Here is a 21,131-nt window from a genome sequence, read left to right on the forward strand (position 1 = left end):
AACAAAAAGGTAATCTGATAAACACAATGGTTGTTTTGTCTATAGAGTATAATTCATGCATATGTAGTTTGCAGCTCACTAATTATCCATTTACTTACTCTCATGTTGTTCCAAATCTGAATGTTTTACTTTCTTCTGTGGAACACAAAAGGAGAAGATTTGTAATGGTCGCTCTTTTCCATGCAACTACAATGAATGGGACTTTCAAGCTTCAAAAAGAACACAAAAATACCATTACATACCAAGTATCAGAAAAGTAGTCCATAAAGATTTCGCATTAAAGGATTAGTTCACTTTCAAATAAAATTTTCCTGATAATTTACTCACCCCCATGTCATCCAAGATGTCCATGTCCTTCTTTCTCCAGTCGAAAAGAAATTAAGGTTTTTGATGAAAACATTCCAGGATTATTCTCCTTATAGTGGACTTTAATGACCTCCAAACAGTTGAAGGTCAAAATTACAGTTTCAGTGCAGCTTCAAAGGGCTTTAAAAGATACCAGATGAGGAATAAAGGTCTTATCTAGTGAAACGATTGGTCATTTTCGAAAAAAATGTAAATGTATATGCTTTATATAAACAAATGATCGCCTTCCAAGTGCTTCCACCAAAACCGCATTTTTGTATTCTTCAAAAAGCTTACGCTGTATGTCCTACGCCTTCCCTATTATACTTACGGAAGGAATGCAGCGCCAGTTCCATTATTTCCGTAAGTAGAATAGGGAAGGCGTACGAAGTACAGTGTAAGCTTTTTGAAGAATACAAAAATGCAGTTTTGGCGGAAGCACTTGGAAGGCGATCATTTGTTTATATAAAGCATATATATTTTTTTTTTTTTTCGAAAATGACAATGTTTTGCTAGATAAGACCCTTATTCCTCATCTGGTATTGTTTAAAGCCCTCTTGAAGCTGCACTGAAACTGTAATTTTGACCTTCAACCGTTTGGAGGCCATTGAAGTCCATTATAAGGGAATAATCCTGGAATGTTTTCATCAAAAACCTTAATTTCTTTAAGGACATCGACATCTTGGAAGACACGAACATCTTGGGTGACATGGGAGTGAGTAAATTATCAGGAAAATTTTATTTGAAAGTGAACTAATCCTTTAAATTTAGTGAAAGTTATTTACTTGATGCCTACGGAAGAGGATTAGGGCCAAGCAATAATAAAAAAATAAAACCATCTCGAGATTAAAGTTGTTAAATTTCGAGAAAAATCTCGTTAAATTTCAAGAAAAATGTCGAGATAAAATGTTAAGAATAAACTCGTTAAATTACGAGAAAAAACTCGTTAAATTTCGAGAAAAAAGTCGAGATAAAATGTTGAGAATAAAGTCATTAAATTACGAGAAAAAAGTCGTTAAATTACGAGAACAAATTCGTTAAATTATGAGAAAAATGTTGTTAAATTTAGAGAAAAAAGTCGATAAAATGTTGAGAATAAAGTCATTAAATTATGAGAATAAAGTCATTAAATTACGAGAAAAAAGTCGTTAAATTATGAGAACAAATTCGTAATTTAACGAATTTGTTCTCGTAATTTAACAACTTTTTTCTCATAATTTAATGACTTTATTCTCAACATTTTATCTTGACTTTTTTCTCGAAATTTAACTATTTTTTTCTCATAATTTAATGACTTTAATCTCGAGATGGTTTTATTTTTTTATTATTGCTTGGCTCTAATCATCTTCCGTAGATGCCAAGTGGAACAAGTGCAGACATTTAAATTTGAGTGAATATCAATCACATTGAAATATAGTGCTCAAGTCATATGGACCACTTTTGCAATACTTTTAAAGTAAGTTTGCTTCTTCAATATTTTTGAAGTCTCCATTTATTGCATGACAAACAGTGACCTGTAGAAATCTTTAAAAACGTCTCTTATGTTATGGAATGAAAAGAAGTGACACAGATTTAGAACGGCACAAAGGTGAGTAGTAATTTTTGGCTGAACTATCCCCTTTAAGCATCACAATCAATTGAACACAAGAAGAATGCATATTTTGTAATCTGTACATGGTGCAGCAATATGGACATGAATGCAGCAAAACATACCCCTGCGGACCCACTATCAAAGTCACAAGGAGACTAGATTAGAGGAAATAGACCCCGTATCTGTTTGACTGCAGAAACACACTAGAAAAGTGAGATTCACAGGCGGCAAAATGGGAATATTGAGGAAAAACCGAGTGCAAACAAACGGTGCACTCAGAGGACTCGTTTTCTTGTTACGGTGGTATCATCGTATCATAGCAGTTTGGCGACTCTCACATCTGTCGCATTGCCAACAGAAAACATAAACAGCAATATAGAATATAAATTTTGCTTTTGACAGGTGGTTTGGCAAGGTGAAAAGTGCTCTGAGATTTCTTCTTGTGTAGAGGAGAGGCAGACGGCTAATGGTCAGGCTCCCTATAGGAGCTTCGATGGTGTCTTAAGAACTATAAACAGCCTAAAAGTTTTCCATAAAAAACAGAGAAAATGAAGTTATTTAAAAGAATGATTCCCAGAGTTCACAGAGATTTAAGACGCTCAATTCCATGTGGTTAAATTCAATGTGGACTGAAGCTTTAAAGCTTAAAAAAGGACAACAAAAACATAATAAAGTTACATTGAATGTGACCCATATTACCTGTGCTCTATATTCTAAGTCTTCTGAAGCCATACAATAGTTTTGTGTGAGAAGCAACCCCAAAATGGAACGTTATTAATATTATTCATGAACAAATCATTCAAACCAGTTTTGTGAACCAACTCAACATTTTATTGACATGAACTGACTCAGAATAATGATTCATTTACACATGCTGATTTCCAGTCAATAACAGCTTTTTTTTTAGGTTTGTTCATTATAAGGGTGAGTTCACACTTGTAGTTCGGTTTGCTTGATTCATTTTGTCCAGGACCAAAAAAAAAAAAAATCCTGGTCCACTTAGTGTTCACATTGGCATTTTAACACCAAACCTAAAGATACCGAACCTAAAGCCACAGGGACATGTTCACAACCTGATTGATCGATATATTTCATGACAGAACTTACTGAACATCCAAAACAATGCTGTAATGCTGTGTGCTGGGCTTAATGTGCATAGCCTACATGATGGTATTTTGACCAGCTGAGAACTGAGAAGCTTATAAAATTTGCAAAGGAGTCAAAACAGCAGCAGGAATCCCTCCATCACACACACAAACGAAGATCTTCTGTGAGGAGACGCGGTTCTGATTCTAGTCCTGAGTCCTGTCATGGGCAACATTGCGACTATGACGAGAAAAAACAGGTATGCTCGAGCATTCTTTGGTCTGTGTTGCATTAATATTTCATTCGAACTGCAGCAGAGTTCGTTTGGAAGCGGACCAAGACCCATCTCTCAACGGTCTCGGTCCACTTGTTTGGTGCGTACCAGGGTTCAGATAGCAGATTATCTGTCAAACTCATAACAGAACCCCAAACTTTAGCATAAAAGTTCCAAAGTGCCTCAGTGTGCAACGTGGCTTTGATGTGCTTTAAGTGGGCTGATGAATTTCAAGCATAACATCCTGCTTTCATGATGCTTAAGATCATCAATATTCATTCTGTTCTGACAGCCCCAGTCGACTTTGTGTAACAGTAAACGCTTTAAAGACCGCACGAAAAACATTTGAGGACGTCAGTGTGTCTTTGAGATGCGTTCATCAACAAATGCTCGAACGCTCGTACACAGTGTACACAACTCGCGCTGGACACAGGTCCTGAGTCTCTTCTGGAATGGCTCGATGGAAATGGGAGTTGACACCATTTGCAAAGTGGAAATGAGGATAGGCATTGCGCATAGCTGGAGCGGATGCCAGGGAGCTGACGATCTCTCACCCCGACTGGAGAAACAGCCTTTGACACCCGCGTGGCACCGCCGTCTCTAATGACCACATGGCCATTTCAAAGAGATAAAGAAACACGCTCCGACAACCATCTGATGGGCCTAAAGCTGCAGCGCAGGAAGAGGAAATGGATCGGAAGGGGTTACTTCATTATGCAGCAAATTAGAAAAATTCATAATTTATCATTACACCCAGCCGAAATGCCACCCGACTGAGCCTCACCCTGTGAAAAACATCACGCGGAAAGGGGGAAAAAAATTACTGTCAGAGGCCTGCAGCAGCCAACGGGCAAAATTAATATGCAAATGTATGCAAGAAATTAAAAAGCAGAATTACACAGGCAAATGAGGTAGCTACACTTGAATTGTTAGGATTATGAATAATTACTGCGAATTTCCTGCTCCTAATATAACTTGTTTTTTGATAAACAAAGACTTAATTATCGAGATGCGCTGGAGAATTTCCGCGGCACTCATTAATCTTGCAGAAAAAACAAGTCCCCGGTGGCCGGCGGTAATGAAGAGAGCGTGCCCTGAATCGGCAGAAAGATCAGAGGCACCAGGGTGCCAGGGTAGCAGGAATGAGATGACAGTGCCACTGTCCCTCACGCGTACCCAAGAGTGTCATAACTTCTTCCCCTAACTATCAAAGGGACTTATTTATGCTGGCAACCGAGCCATAAGTCCAATTTTACGAGGCCTGAAGCGCTTGAGGGATAGTATGTTGATGCGCTCTGGAAATGCCACTTTTGTCGGCTCCCCCAGCTTGGTCCCCACTGATAGCGAACGGTAATGGACCTGAAGGTTGCTGGCAGAGGAAGGGAGTTGGCACACCGTGGCGCCAACCTATGGGGGGCCATCGGGGCCAGGCACTTTGGGGACATGTGCCATAGGTCTTTGGTAAGAAGCTGGAGTCCGGTGGTGCGGTGGTGGGGGGGATTCTTCCCCAAGGATGGGGGAGCAGATAAACATGGACACACGCTACAGATGGCTTTAATGGGGCCTGCAGGTACGGTTTGTTCTTCGGGGAAATCAGCAATCTTCCAACCTTTCCAACCAGTCTGAGACAGACAGGACGTTCACACAAAGCGGAACCTGCACATGATAAACAGAGGATGAGAGAGATGGAGAGAAACACACACACAAAAAAGGCACGAACACAAGTCAAGGGCACACTCCTCCTTGGCTCACTTGGTGTCATCTGATCTGCTGCACTGGTCCCAAAAGTGAAATCTGAACCCAGAATGAAGATGAATCAAGGGCCCAAGTCTGGCAACAATATTTCATTTATTTATTTATTTGACTGCTTGCTCTGAAATATATACTTTCTTTATGTTTCTAAAGGCATATATGAGGCTCTTCAGAGAGTAAGAAAAATGTGCAGCGTTTCGGGCATTAGGTGGGATGGTCGTCCATCTCCAAGACATCAAAACAAACCCAGAACAGGCTGAACAGTTAATAGAGGACAATGGATGAGACAGGGAGATGCATCTGCATCCACCATGAAATATTGATATATTATAAAACAAATAGTTCTGGTCTTTGATCATAATTGATCAACACAGGGATCCACCAGTCATGCTTAAATAAACAATACAGTAACAGCTATGATGTGAAACACTTGTTTATCTTCTGGCGGTTGGACAGCAGTTAAAGGTAGGGTAGGCAATTTCAGAGTGGCTAACAATACCAAGCTAGATTTGAACGCATAAGATCCCACCCTCCGCGCAGAATGCTCTCCAAAGCCACGCCTCCTCCAAAACACATGAACGCACACAGCAGATTCTGCAAAGTGTCACGCGACAAGAGACGGCGTTAAATTACCTCATGTCTCAAAGCACATAACATTACAATAATAATGAATGTAAACAACTTACAGAGAACTTACTTGTACCACCTGACTGCTGCAGATTCATTTCAGCATTGATAGTGTTGATATATAAAAGCATAAATCCGAGTCTGAGGACATGAACATCACGGGTTGCCATCTCATAATTACGATTACGACATGGCGTGAACGCAGCATAAGCTAGTTTTTTTGGTTGAGGAGGAGTTGTAAAAGGTGGCTGTCTGTCTTCAACATGCTAATGACATGTGATGTCTGAGAGAACAGGGTGCGCAGGAGGTATGGAAATTAGGGGTTGCACCTACTAATTCACTAGTTGACTTTAAAGGGTTAGTTCACCCAAAAATGAAACAAACAAATTAACAACTTTATTTACCAATATCTAGTGATGGGCAATTTCAGAACACTGCTTCATGAAGCTTCGAAGCTTTATAAATCTTTTGTTTCAAATCAGTGGTATCAAACTATATCAAACGTCCAAAATGTATCAAACTTCAAAAGTCATGTCCCCCAGTGGTGAACCATTGAAATTTCGAAACACTTATGATGTAACGAAGCCTCGTTTACTGAAATCACCTGACATTGGCAGTTTGATTCGCGCTCCAAACCACTGAATCGAAACAAAAGATTCGTAAAGCTTCGAATCTTCATGAAGCAGTGTTTTGAAATTGCCCATCACAGATATTGTTGAATAAAGTCATTATTTTGTTTTTTGGCACACAAAAAGTATTCTTGTCACTTCGTAACATTAAAAGTGCCCTAGAATTAAAAATTGAATTTACCTTGGCATAGTTGAATAACAAGAGTTCAGTACATGGAAATTACATACAGTGAGTCTCAAACTCCATTGTTTCCTCCTTCTTATATAAATCTCATTTGTTTAAAAGACCTCCAAAGAACAGGCGAACCTCAACATAACACCGACTGTTACGTAACAGTCGGGATCATTAATAATTACGCCCCCAATATTTGCATATGCCAGCTCATGTTCAAGGCATTAGACAAGGGCAGGACGTCTGGATGTGCACAGCTGAATCAGCAGACTAGGTAAGCAAGCAAGGACAATAGCGAAAAATAGCAGATGGAGCAATAATAACTGACATGATCCATGATATCATGATATTTTTAGTGATATTTGTAAATTGTCTTTCTAAATGTTTCGTTAGCATGTTGCTAATGTACTGTTAAATGTGGTTAAAGTTACCATCGTTTCTTACTGTATTCACGGAGACAAGACTGTCGTTATTTTAATTTTTTAAACACTTGCAGTCTGTATAATGCATAAACACAACTTCATTCTTTATAAATCTCTCCAACAGTCTGTAATGTTAGCTTTAGCCATGGAGCACTATCAAACTCATTCAGAATCAAATGTAAACATTCAAATAAATACCATACTTACGCAATTAGACATGCTGCATGACGAACACTTTGTAAAGATCCATTTTGAGGGTTATATTAGCTGTGTGAACTTTGTTTATGCTGTTTAAGGCAAGCGCGAGCTCCGGGGGCGGGGAGCAGGAGAATTTAAAGGGGCCGCGCAGCCTGAATCGGCGCATATTTAATGATGCCCCAAAATAGGCAGTTAAAAAAATGAATACAAAAAAAATCTATGGAGTATTTTGAGCTGAAACTTCACAGACACATTCAGGGGACACCTTAGACTTATATTACATCTTTTAAAAAGACGTTCTACGGCACCTTTAAGGTTGAACCACTGTAGTCACTTGAACTGTTTTAAATATGTCTTTAGTAGCTTTCTGGGCATCTGAAAGTGTAAATTAACTTCTTGTCAATGGAGACCTCACTAAGCCATTGGATTTTATCAAAAATATCTTAATTTATGTTCTGAAGATGAACGAAGGTCTTACGGGTGTGGAACGAAGTGGGGGTGAATAATTAATGACAGAATTTTCATTTTTGGTTGAACTAACACTTTAATGCTCTGCCATGACGCTTTAAGCTTGATGTTGACTACTCTCTGTCATGGCTTATTTAGGGCGCAACAGGATAATAAATCTTTTAAGTCCACATTTATGCTTCGTATCCAACAGTAAATGACAAATAAATACATACTCTGAGAGTGCTCCACAAGATATATTTGATTATACTATCTGATTGCTCAATATTGATTGGGTGAATGCACGTTTTAAACAGCTTATTGTACACGTAAGTTAATCACCATTCTAAACTAATGTGCACTGCTGCATTGTAGCACGCACATCATGTGCAGATCGCACACACAGCCGCACACAGAAACATTCAGTAGCGCAGAAATGTATCGTCAACACTGTTCTGTGATTTATCCATAAAATAGTTTAGAAACTGAAAAGTTCTAGTATGTATTTCTTAGTAACTAAAACCCACAGCTTCACTTTTAGTAGAGAGACGCTGCCAGGTAGAATTGATTCACACGCAATTGCTTCCTTACTAATGAATTCATATAAATGTAATCTTAACTGTGCTACTTTATCTGTATCTGATTTAGAATGAACAGAAATCTGTGAGAAATATAACGACCCAAATACGAAAGAACTGATAAAATAAGCTATTATGTAGGAGCAATAGGATTGTGGACAGCGCTGTGTCATATGCGATAGCTGTGCACAAGGCGACCCGCGTTCGAGTCTCAGCTCGCGGTTCAGGCAGCTTATTTATGCATTAATGACGTCATCAGTGACTAGGTGATGTCAACTCGACTTTCATCACATAAATGTCGACTCTAAAAAATCTGAAGTTGTTCAACCCCTAATGGAAACACATATGCTGACAGGCATATACGTTGTAAAAGGCACTGAATGCTTTCCACAGAATTTCAACCAGTATAACAAAAAGTGTTTATAAAAAAATTGCCTACGCTACCTTTAATGAATTTGCTTTTTAAAATAAAATATTAAATTGTCCTTAATATCTATATTTGTTGAAAAAAGTAAGCAAGAAGTTATTGTCAATATAGTAATGGCTTAATCAAGTGTGAGCACACGTCCTGAAAAGTGAAGTCAAACCATTTTGATTGCCCCCTGGTGGTTGGCTGCAGTATAGGTCATAAACTCCGCCCTCTCCATGTAATCGAATGGGACATGAGCCAAACTAAAAATTGGATCGGGAGTATGGGCGGGTCCTTGATACCACGGCTTTACATCAGGATCCCTACAGGGACTTGGGCTCCAAGTGACATAACTTGCCGCAAGATATCGACAACCATTTCTTCGACTACGTCTTTATTTTTGACAGTGGAAGGAAGTGGAGACACATCGTCTATCTTTTATCACAGTCTATCGGTTGAATGGGCCCTTTAGTTGACTATATTATTGCTTATATGTACATCAACATACGACATTTATCATACTTAAATGATAAATGCACTTAAAATACATTTAGAGGAAATATGATTAATTATATTAATAGAAAGATTATACAAGTAAATATAACTGGTAAAAAAATTAAAAGGCTAAAGTTTTTTTGTGGCCAAGTGAAAGGAAGGAAGGGGAAAAAAAGATTAAAATATTACAATAAAATATAATAAAAATAAAAGAACAAATAATAAAACATACACTCACTCTTAACATAAGGTCTACCTACAAATATAAATTACATTTATAATTTAAAAACAAAAAAATATCCTGGTGTTGTGAAACTTTGTAGGTCAACATCAGATACTTTTGTATCAATTAGCCAACACTGCTGTCACACTAGCAGCTCCTGTCTGTTGTTTCAAAACAAAACCATCTATTCCAGTGATGTCTAGCTTTAAGCTGACAGGGGGCTTTGATGCTGCGATGGAACACTTCCACCCAACACTCACCTCTCACCACACAGCCAGCGCTGTCTGGAGCTGGCCTGATCGACATGAAAAGCAAAATATATCTTTAAGGAAGCCCTGCCATGCCCAATAAATTACCTCTGAAAAATATGAAAACAAGCCTTTTGACACTTGTCAAAAGTATCATTTCAGGAAAAAGGGAGTATGAAACTTAATAGGCAACAGTTCCTCACAGGTGATGGAGAGCAGGATGCAGATGAAAAAGAGTAGAGGTGGTTTTAATCTTCAAAGGCTGTTCTACCAATGAGCACTCCATATAGGTGCTGTTAAATCCATCTGAAATCAGCACAGTGGACAATTTGACTATATAATCAAGTCCTACTTCCTTAAAAAATGAACAAAACCTTTAATGCAACAAAGGTCCAAAAGTTAGCCTTGAGATCCCTCTTGTTTTGCAGAGCCTTATGAACAACGCCAGTATATTGACTACAAAGTGGCCACAGGAGGTCATGGAACCTCCAACATTAAGGGACCACTAAGACCCAATTAGAAGAATGGCGACCCAGAGGAACACGGCCCTTTCCCTTCAACCGCCCTCTGTGGAGCTTCATTACAGGAAAGATGCATGGATATGATCTCCAAGGACATTTTGGACAAACCAACAGGGCTCATCTTCCTCTAAACACATGCACACAAACACACCATTAACGCAACAACCAAAAAAACCAACAACAACAAGCAGGGTTTATGTCCACGATGAGCTGCGCATGCATGCAATTAGGCGCAGTGGGAAAAAGAAAAGACAACAGATGGTGAAGTGTTGAACATGCCATGATCTGGTCAAGCAAGGACATGGCAAGCTGGTGATTACACCAGCACCCAAAAACAACAACTGCATTAGAGCTGAAAATGAGGTGATAACTGTCGTGCTTTACGACAGGCTACAAGACCGGCTCGCGGGGAACAGATTACTAAACAACATGTTTTATCCTGGTCTATAATCAAAAAGGCACAATATTTAAGAGCAATTACTCACCCTTATGTTGTTCCAAACCCGTATGGCTTTCTTCTCTTCCATTAAAAAACAAACAAACAACAAAAAAAAAAAAAACTGAAACACCACAAAAGATGCAAGAATATCCCAGCCAGTCTTTTCAGTGTAAGTAAATGAGGACTGGACAAAACACAAACTGTGTTTTGTCCATGGTTCTGTGTGAGAAACAAAACAAAATTTATGTTGTTGCATATTTTTTTTCACAGAACAACTTGGCCAGAAGTGATTCAGTTGAGAGAAGTGATCTATAAGCCCTGTTTACACCTGGTATTAAGATGTATTTTGGTCAATTGGACGGTGCTAAATACAGATATATACTGGGTCTAAAATACAGTGGCCCAATAGTGCACAACACAACAAAATTCAAAAAACAAACATAAGTTCACAACACAATGGAAACAAGCCACAACACAACAAAATCAAGCCACAAAGCAACGGATACAAGCCACAACACAATGAAATCGAGCCACAATGCAACAGAAATGCTCCCGACCAATAGGGGGCTCTCAGAGCTTGGTCAAGTTAGTTTTCCTGGTCATTGTTCTATAGAGTTATGGAACTTGCAGAGTTATGAGAACTGGCAGATGTTCCCTTTATCATATGCCGTGGTAGCGCATCAAATCATTCACAGGTATAAATATGAAGCTATTAGTAGCTAATAAATATTTCATGTCGATATTCAATGTTTACATACTTAAAACTAATCATGGTATTGATATCTTTGTAAGACTGTCGACTTTATAGAACAGTGGCAAGGAAAACTAACTTTACTGAGCTCTGAGAGCCCCCTAGTGGTCGGGAGCATTTCTGTTGTGTTGTGGCTTGATTTTGTTGTGTTGTGGCTTGTTTCCATTGTGCTGTGTCTTGTTTTCGTTGTGTTGTGACTTGTTTCCGTTGTGTTGTGGCTTGTTTCCATTGTGCTGTGTCTTGTTTTCGTTGTGTTGTGGCTTGTTTCTGTTGTGTTGTGGCTTGATTTCATTGTGTTGTGGCTTGTTTCTGTTGTGTTGTGGCTTGATTTCATTGTGTTGTGGCTCATTTCTGTTGTGTTGTGGCTTGTTTCTGTTGTGTAGTGGCTTGTTTCCGTTGTGTTGTAGCTTGTTTCTGTTGTGTAGTGGCTTGTTTTCGTTGTGTTGTAGCTTGTTTCCGTTGTGTTGTGGCTTGTTTTCGTTGTGTTGTAGCTTGTTTCTGTTGTGTTGTGGCTTGATTTCATTGTGTTGTGGCTTGTTTCCGTTGTGTTGTGGCTTGATTTCATTGTGTTGTGGCTCGTTTTCGTTGTGTTGCGACTTGTTTCCTTTGTGTTGTGGCTTGTTTCCCTTGTGTTGTGGCTTGATTTCATTGTGTTGTGGCTTGATTTTGTTGTGTTGTGGCTTGTTTCCGTTGTGTTGTGACTTGTTTCCGTTGTGTTGTGATTTGTTTCCGTTGTGTTGTGGCTTGATTTCGTTGTGTTGTGGCTTGATTTCGTTGTGTTGTGGCTTGATTTCATTGTGTTGTGGCTTGATTTTGTTGTGTTGTGGCTTGTTTCCGTTGTGTTGTGACTTGTTTCCGTTGTGTTGTGATTTGTTTCCGTTGTGTTGTGGCTTGATTTTGTTGTGTTGTGGCTTGATTTCGTTGTGTTGTGGTTTGATTTCGTTGTGTTGTGGCTTGTTTCCTTTGTGTTGTGGCTTGTTTCCATTGTGTTGTGGCTTGATTTCGTTGTGTTGTGGCTTGTTTCCGTTGTGTTGTGGCTTTTTTTCTTGTTTCGTTGTGTTGTGCCTTTATTTTGTTGTGTTGTGAACTTACGTTTGCTTTTTTAATTTCGTTATGTTGTGCACTACTGGGCCACCGTACTAAAATGTTTTGAGCTTGTCCACTTTGGACCACTTCCACAGGTTGTCAAAAACACATTCGATTGCTTTCGTATTGTAGAAATTTAATGTGGTCAATTGCATTCGAACAGCCCCAAAAGACCTCCTACTCTCTGGCTACAGACCTAATTCATAAACATTATAGGAAGCGCACTAGCCAGATTCAATTTAAACTTTGTTGGCCGAAGACCCAAGTTTGGTTTGAAGATGAAAAAAAGTACCAAACACAATGTTCTCACCATTCCTGATTTCTAACACTCAGTCACAGCGTTCGATGTGGTCTTGCGGCTGTCAGAGCAGAAACTAAAGCTGATGCGCTCCATTTGTTTTTCTGCCTTCTCCGTGCCTTCATATGTAAATTGCACAAGCTTATTTTGTCAATTAAATCGAAAGATCTGAAAAAAACCCATACATTTACCTGCCCATAGACCCTCCCCTTGAAGAAATCAGGGCAGAAGTGGTTGAAAGTGGACAAAATACCAGGTGTAAACGGGAATCTCCCTTGTCTGTGATCCGAATCGACCGAAACACATCTTAATACCAGGTGTAAACAGGGCCATATTTACAGATTCTTGAACAAATCACTCCTTTTTTCTTTTTGTTCAATGTTTTTATTGAATCAGTTGATCGAGCTCGCAAAACTGGTATGATTCAGTGTTTTGCATTCTTTTAAAAGCTTGAAAGAGCAGTCCCAATTTAATGGAACAGCATCAAAAAAGTAATTAAGAACCTTTTGTGTTCCAGGGAGAAAAAAAATTAAAATTCATTCAAGTTTAAAAAGATGAAGTGAATGATGACATTTTTTTTGGGTATGTGTAAAATAGTACATACCCATTGCATAACAAGTTAAGAGTCTTTCAAAGTGTTTCTGAGGCTGTATGAATAAATGGTGGCAGAATGTACTATTCTTGCCAAAGGGCTTGCCAATAATGTCCATTTCTCCCTCAGTGTCTTATAGAAAGAACTGCCTTCTAACAGCTCGGAAGCCCTAAAGATATGCCTCTGGATATCCTGGCAGAGAGATGGCGGTTAATGTGTTTGACCAAAGATCTGAGTCCCACAAGCCAGAAGTATCTTGTTTTAATTGAAGCCCAGTCCAAACCAAAGCACCAGGATTTCTAACACATGGTTGGGAGTTATAAATGCAAATGTATAGCCCTCGTCTTGCCAGAAATGTGCCCCTCTTGATTTTTTAAAAAGTAAAGATTTATACCCACGGTGCAGCGGACACTGTCTGATGCGATGCCAGTTACTGCAGGGCACAGGGGCATGTTTTCGGCGTACGCGGAGACAGGGTGGGTGGGTTCTTGCGGGTTGAAGTCGCGCTCCATTTGCACAGAGTGCGTGAGGGTGGCTGTTAACGGATGTGATTGCACTGTGAAGCGAGCGGTTTGTGTGAAGAGGTGATTAACATAGGTGGGAGATCGCACATATACGTGTCATCAAGAAGAGCTGTTGATTCTAGCCTGGGGACCAGAGGCAGAGGTTTCTTAACTCGTGTACTATATGTGTGCCTGTGTGTGTGTGTGAGAGAGAGAGAGAGACAAAGGGTGTGTTTGACTGTTCTTAACAGGCTAAGTGAAGAGCAAGAGTGCAAAATGCTTAGCCAGCCTTTCAGTTATGACATGAAGTTTGCAACAATATACTACGATTTGTGCCTCATCTTATTTAAAGAATTAAGACAATTTATCTCTTTAATGCTAAGCTTATACATGTCATCATGCCAAATATACGGTGGCCCAGTAGTGCACAACACAACGAAATTAAAAAAGCAAACATAAGTTCACAACACAACGGAAACAAGCCACAACACAACGAAATAAAGCCACAACACAACGGAATAAGCCACAACACAACGGAATTAAACCACAACACAACGGAATAAGCCACAACACAACGGAATCAAGCCACAACACAACGGAATAAGCCACAACACAACGGAATTAAACCACAACACAACGGAATTAAACCACAACACAACGGAATAAGCCACAACACAACGGAATCAAGCCACAACACAACGGAATAAAGCCACAACACAACGGAATCAAGCCACAACACAACGGAATCAAGCCACAACACAACGGAATAAAGCCACAACACAACGGAATAAAGCCACAACACAACGGAATCAAGCCACAACACAACGGAAATGCTCCCGACCACTTGGGGCTCTCAGAGCTAGGTAATATTACTATTCCTTGCCACCGTTCTATAAAGTCGACAGTTTTACAAAGATATCAATACCATGATTAGTTTTAAGTATGTAAGCATTGTATATCGACATGGTATATTAATTAAAAATCAACTACGTTCACAATAGCTTCATATTTATACTTGTGAATGATTTGACGCGATACCACGGCGCATGATAAAGGGAACATCCACCAATTCCACCAAGTGGTTAAAACGTATAATTTGTATTCATTAAAATTACTTTTAACATTTAAAAACAGACATGTTCAAATTCCAAAGGTTGTTAGTTCCTGTTGGTAAGACTGACAAGCTTTGGAATTTGAATATGTCTGTTTTTAAATGTTAAAAGTAATTTTAATGAATACAAATTATACGTTTTAACCACTTAGTGGGATTGGCAGACGTTCCCTTCATCATGCGCCGTGGTAGCGCGTCAAATCATTCACAAGTATAGGCCTAAATATGAAGGTATTTTGCACGTAGGTGATATTGAATTAATATTTCATGTCGATATGCAGTGGTTACATACTGTTTAAACTAATCGTGGTATTGATATTACTGCCGACTCTATAGAACAGTGGCAAGGAAAACTAACTTTACCGAGCTCTGAGAGCCCCCTAGTGGTCGGGAGCATTTCCGTTGTGTTGTGGCTTGATTCCGTTGTGTTGTGGCTTTATTCCGTTGTGTTGTGGCTCGATTCTGTTGTGTTGTGTCTCGATTTCGTTGTGTTGTGAACTTATGTTTGCTTTTTTAATTTCGTTGTGTTGTGCACTACTGGGCCACCGTACAAATACTGTGAAAAACTCATCTCTTAACTTGTAAAAACAAACAAAATAACGTACTCTATTTTTAAATTTAGATGACCTTTTCTGGTCATCTAATGCTCACAGTCAACCTTCAAAAAAGATTAGTAATTTAATAACACTTTTAAATGAAATCTTAAGCAAATCCTAAATTGAATATCCATTTTTCAAACTGTATATTATAACTAGATAAAAAAAAAGTTTGAGGACAAACTTTAAGTTGGCTTGAAAAAGCCGGTCCAGAAAGTTTGAAGTAGTTTTAAAAGTGTGAAGTTTGAGAGTTTTCAGTTTAAAAGTTTAAGTTTTAGTTTAGTAGTTTTGATAAATAGATAGATAGATAGACAGATAGATAGATAGATAGATAGACAGATAGATAGATAGATAGATAGATAGATAGATAGATAGATAGATAGATAAATAGATAGATAGATAGATAGATAGATAGATAGATAGATAGATAGAGTCAGGGTTCTCAAGGCGGTTGCTAGGGTGTTATGTGGTTGCTAGGGTACTTGGGGTGGTCGCTAAGATGTTGTTATGTGGTTGCTAGGGTAGTCGGGGTGGTTGCTAGGGTGTTGCTATGTGGTTGCTAAGGTACTCGGGGTGGTTGCTAGGCTGTTGCTATGCGGTTGCTAAGGTGTCCTGGTTGGTTGCTAGGGTACCTGGGGTGGTTGCTAAGGTGTTGCTATGCAGGTTGCTAGGGTAATATTAGTGGTTGCTAGGGTGTTGCTATGCGGTTGCTAGGGAACTCGGGGTGGTTGCTAGGGTGTTGCTATGCGGTTGCTAAGGTATCCTGGGTGGTTGCTAGTGTGTTGTTTAGTGTTTTATTTCAAATTTATTTATACAAAATTTTATGTAATGTTAATTATCATTGGTTTATCGGTAATTATAACGTTAAATTTTTAAAATAATTACTTATCGTCAGTAAGTGTCATTTAAGTATTACTTACCATACTAATTTACATTTTTTTGTATATATTTTTTAATTAGTTTTTATTTTTATATTTTCAGTTGTTATTTCAGTTTAAGTTTTAGTAACTTTATGTAATTTTATCATTTTCGTGGATTTTTTTTTTATATACATGTATTTTTATTTACAGTACCACTTATAATAAGGTTTCATTTGTTAACATTAGTTAACTAATTTAGTTACAATGAACTTCTACAGCATTTTAGGTCAAATTTAATTTCAACATTTACTCCATTTACTCATATATTATTAAAATAAAACATATTTGCTAACATTAGTTAATGCACTGAACTAACATGAACTTATAATGAATTACTTTATTTTTATTAACTAACATTAACAAAGATTAATACATACTGTAACATATTGCTCATTGTTAGTTCATGTTAGTTAATACATTAACTAATAATAACAACTGAGACCTTATTGTAAAGTGTTACCCTTTATACTTCAGTTTTAGTAATTTTAGCACTTCAGCATTTTGTATTTCATTAAAGGATTAGTCCACTTTCAAATACAAATTTCCTGATAATTTACTCACCCCCACACACTTATCAGCATCTACACTGCCGGAATTCTAATAGAGAAGAAGAAGAGAGCTAGTTCAAGATGAGCGTCTATGGTTAAAATGTATATAATTTTTTTTTTTTTTTTTTTTTTTTTAGAAAGTGACCGTTTCGCTAGATAAGACTCTTATTCCTCGTCTGGTATCGTTTAAAGCCCTTTAAAGCTGCACTGAAACTGTAATTTTGACCTTCCCGTTTGGAGGCCAATTGAAGTTCACTATATGGAGAAAATCCTGGAATGTTTTCATCAAAAACCTTAATTTCTTTTCGACGGAAGAAAGAAGGACATGAACATCTTGGATGACATGGGGGTGAGTGAATTATCAGGAAATTTTTATTTGAAAGTGAACTAATCCTTTAAGTTTAAGTTCACATTTTCCTTCTAATCAGGGCCGCGTTATCCTAATGGGCAACATGGGCTGCAGCCCAGGGCCCCGAACGCTGGGGGGGCCCGAGGCAATCCTCTTTTGCGTTTTAAAATGAATCGTCGTCACACACCTGAATCAAGAGTCACGGGCGCAGCGGACACGCACGCAGGAATACAACCAGGACAGTGTCGTGGCGTCTGGGTATGCACGTGCATATGGGCCTGGGTGGATTGGTGCATCGCTATTACAGGCTTAACACCAAGGTATACTTCGGGCGTTCGCATCGCGTAATTTTCGTCATCAGGAGAGTTCGCGGTCGTCCGAACTCCCCGTCCGCGTGCATCCCAATTTTCGTGATGGCACGGGCCGTGTGTGTACTCTACAACAGCCCATGCGAGAGTGAATTGAGTGATTGAAAACAAAAGTCCACTAGATAGTGCGCAGTGTACACGCCGAACGCATCTTTCCGCAGCCACATACTTTTAAAGGCTCGCACGCGCGTCTGTGCGCGACACAGAAGCCGTGTGCGCGTTCATAAAAATGAAGCATAATAGAAATAATGTTGTCAATAACTTGCTAAAGCCTATCTATGTTAAATGTTACTACTAAAATCATTAAGAAGCTAAATAAATTGACAAAGAAAGGGTCCATACAATGTCTTAACGATGATCTATTGCATGACCGTCATTTTTAAAGTGGGTTTCTGAAACTTATGCATGCAGTAATGTAAGTAGTACAGAATTTTAAATGAGTCATATTGGTTTTCAGAAAAAGAAAAAGAAAAAGAAAAGAAAAAACGCTACATCTGCACATTTTAAGAGACTGCACAAGATGTGAATAAATGTAACTTGTACACTCGTTGGGGTGGATACGTTTAATTCAACGAAATAAAATGTGATGGAAACATATTTAGAGAAGAAACTAACAGTACATTTATTAGGTATAAAACGTGCATTAAAAAAAGTCTGTGACAATAATTAATCAACTAGCATAATCTTCAGACACATCGCATCTGAAATGATGATATGACCATTCTGAAATTCCAAAGCCAGAGTCGAATCGGTCGAATTTAAACTTGGACTTGTTAAAAAGCCTTTTTTTAATTTTAATTTTATTTTTTACATTTTTAGATCAGCAATGCAAAGTCATAATGATGGAGGAGCGTACTGTAGTAGACTACAGTTGTTGTCAATCATAGAAAAGTTTTTACCATTTTTGTCTGCATGTTTTAAATTGATAATATCTTATTCATATTAAAATCGTCGGACTCATTCGCATAAGACGCGCGATTATGGATGTCGAGGGGGAGGGGGGCCTTTGCGATCGTTAGCCCAGGGCCCCGCGAAGGCTTAACGCGGCACTGCTTCTAATATTTGTTTTATTTTAGCTTTATTAAAAAATGAAATGAAATTTTTCAAAAGTTTTAGTTAACAGTAACAACACTGCTTTACCCAACCAGAATGCCTTACCGATAGACTTCCAATGTACTCTAAATGCATTACTATAAAAGCAATATTATTTTTTTTAACAGACTGAGTGAAAATGATTGTCTGTGATCAACAGCTTAAATTGTTTTGAACTTGAAACAATCCGTTAAAATCTAAAAGGATAATGTGGTTAACTATTCCCCATCCCTTGTGAAAATGTGCTTTCTGGCATTTTCACTTCATTAAAATTAAAACCGAGCCAATACACCCACTCGTATTTCTACCTACATTTCAGAGAAACATCTTCCAGAGCGGTTAGCCGGGCTTGCGTAGTTGCTCGAAGCCGATTGGCTGATGTGGGGTGAAGGGAGGGAAGTTCAGTAGGCTCATGGCCTCCTCTGAGGAGTTCCCCTTAAGGCAGTCTTCAGGCAAGCTTCAGGACAACACCAACATGCTATCACCACCCTGTGGAAAGACAGTCTAGAGAAGACGGCACTATCCACAGCCAAGAAGCCATTTAATTGTAAATTTATAGATGCGTTAAAAGTTAATGTTACCCTGATAACTCCTTTCATGCCAACCACAGGGAACAACAGCCAATCTGTTAATAGACATTTCAGTACCTGTAAAAAGAGACTAAATAAGAGGAGGTTACGATGAAGTACCTCTCTGAACAAAGCACACATGGCTTTCCATCATTCAGTGAGGAATTTAACATTGCCATACACACACAAACACCAAATCAAAACCTAGCGAGCTCTGATTCGACTGAATTGCTTCACGCTCACTGCCATTGCTTTTAGCCGGAGCTTCCAGTCAAAATAAATAGCAACTGATTGGGGGGGGGTGGGCTGGTCTTTGTGATTAGCCTGCCTTTTATCCTGTGTGGCAGGAACATTAAAAAATCAACTTCATTACAGTATACAGCATGCTGTTTTGCGGCGGTGTCCATGTCCTACTATCCCTAAAATGAAAAGACACACGAGTCACAAATTGTTACGTGCAAACCTTGTGCCTGATGAATTTATGAGTAAACTACAACCCTGTTCTTGTGGAAAAAGACAGAGAGAGGGGGATGCGAGAGCAAAAGAGAGGGGCGGTAAACACAGGCGGACTGGTTTAAGGCCACATTTCCATCCACAGAGGGCAAACTCAACATGCATTTTCAACATGCAGTTCACCCAAATCATCATTTACTCAATCTCATGTTGTTTTAAACTTGAAGACTTTCTTTCTGCATTGGAACACAAAAAAAAAACATTTTGATTAATGTGCTGGTTGCTCTTTTTCATGTAACAATGAATCCTGCTTTAGAAATTATGTAACTTCTAACTTTTAGAAGTTAATAATCCATTTTATATTACAAATCTTATAAAGACGTGATAGTTGTGTGTGTGTGTGTGTGTGGGTCATTGACAAATAAGGTTTTTAAAAGTGTAAAAAAAAAAAAAAAAACATAATGGAGATAATAAATAATATAATTAAAGTTTTGTTATGTGTTAACAATGAGATTGTGGTTATATATATATATATATATATATATATATATATATATATATATATATATATATATATATATATATATATACACATATATATATACATACATATATACATACACATATATACACATATATATATATATACACACACATATATACATATATATATACACACACACATATATACATATATTATACACATACAAATTTGTCACAAAAAAGTATTCGGTATCACCAAAATTTCGGTATTTACCATAATGACAATATATTTCATAACAATGCTATAGGCTGATATCTAGCTAGTTAGCTATGCTAGCTAGCTAGCAAAAGGACAATCAAACATTTTATATTTAGTGCAAGTTTTAAAAAAATTACAATATTTTCCATGTTTTATAGCGGTTGTACCAAATGACCCAATGTTTCGGAACATGCGTATGATCAAGTGAAAACATGAATTTTTCAAATAGTTAAGAAAGTTAATAGGTGTGTTCGACATCAGGTGTGGCTGGATACAACCGATCGGTGAGAGTAGCCGCGTGCAGGCGGGGAGGAGCTGAAAACGGAGACGTGAAGTCGGACACTTTCTGCTTCCCGTAGTGATGCTCGTGCTGCGTTTGCATACTTTTTATCACAGTTAAATAAATGCAATATTTGACTAATACACCAATGTTTCAGAGACATTTTCATTCAATACTTTATGTACTGCTTACAGCATTCTGTTTGTACAAGAATAAAGTTCAATATAAGCATATAAAAACTAATGTAGTGGGGTCTAAGTTTTTTATTTTGATAAACATGACACAATATAACATTGCAACTACATGAAAAGAGCTTTAACTCTTATAAAAATACAGATTTGTGAGCATTAGTGAAACTAAAGGCGTGACAATAAACACGAAACACACGTGATCGTTGTCATGCGGTGAATCCGGCCA

General features: G+C 38.1%; 1 long non-coding RNA gene across 1 annotated transcript; it reads right to left on the reverse strand.

Annotated features, from left to right (window-relative positions):
- Positions 1–1,958: 1,958 nt before the first annotated feature.
- LOC125268530 lies at positions 1,959–20,014 on the reverse strand. The gene is made up of 3 exons (XR_007184923.1): positions 18,983–20,014; positions 10,503–10,537; positions 1,959–4,952 (listed from the first exon to the last, which is right to left on the reverse strand). It is a non-coding gene; the product is annotated as an uncharacterized LOC125268530 (long non-coding RNA).
- Between the last annotated feature and the right edge of the window lie 1,117 nt (positions 20,015–21,131).

Source organism: Megalobrama amblycephala, linkage group LG5 (assembly GCF_018812025.1).
Source record: "Megalobrama amblycephala isolate DHTTF-2021 linkage group LG5, ASM1881202v1, whole genome shotgun sequence".
NCBI classification, from domain to species: Eukaryota; Metazoa; Chordata; class Actinopteri; order Cypriniformes; family Xenocyprididae; genus Megalobrama; species Megalobrama amblycephala.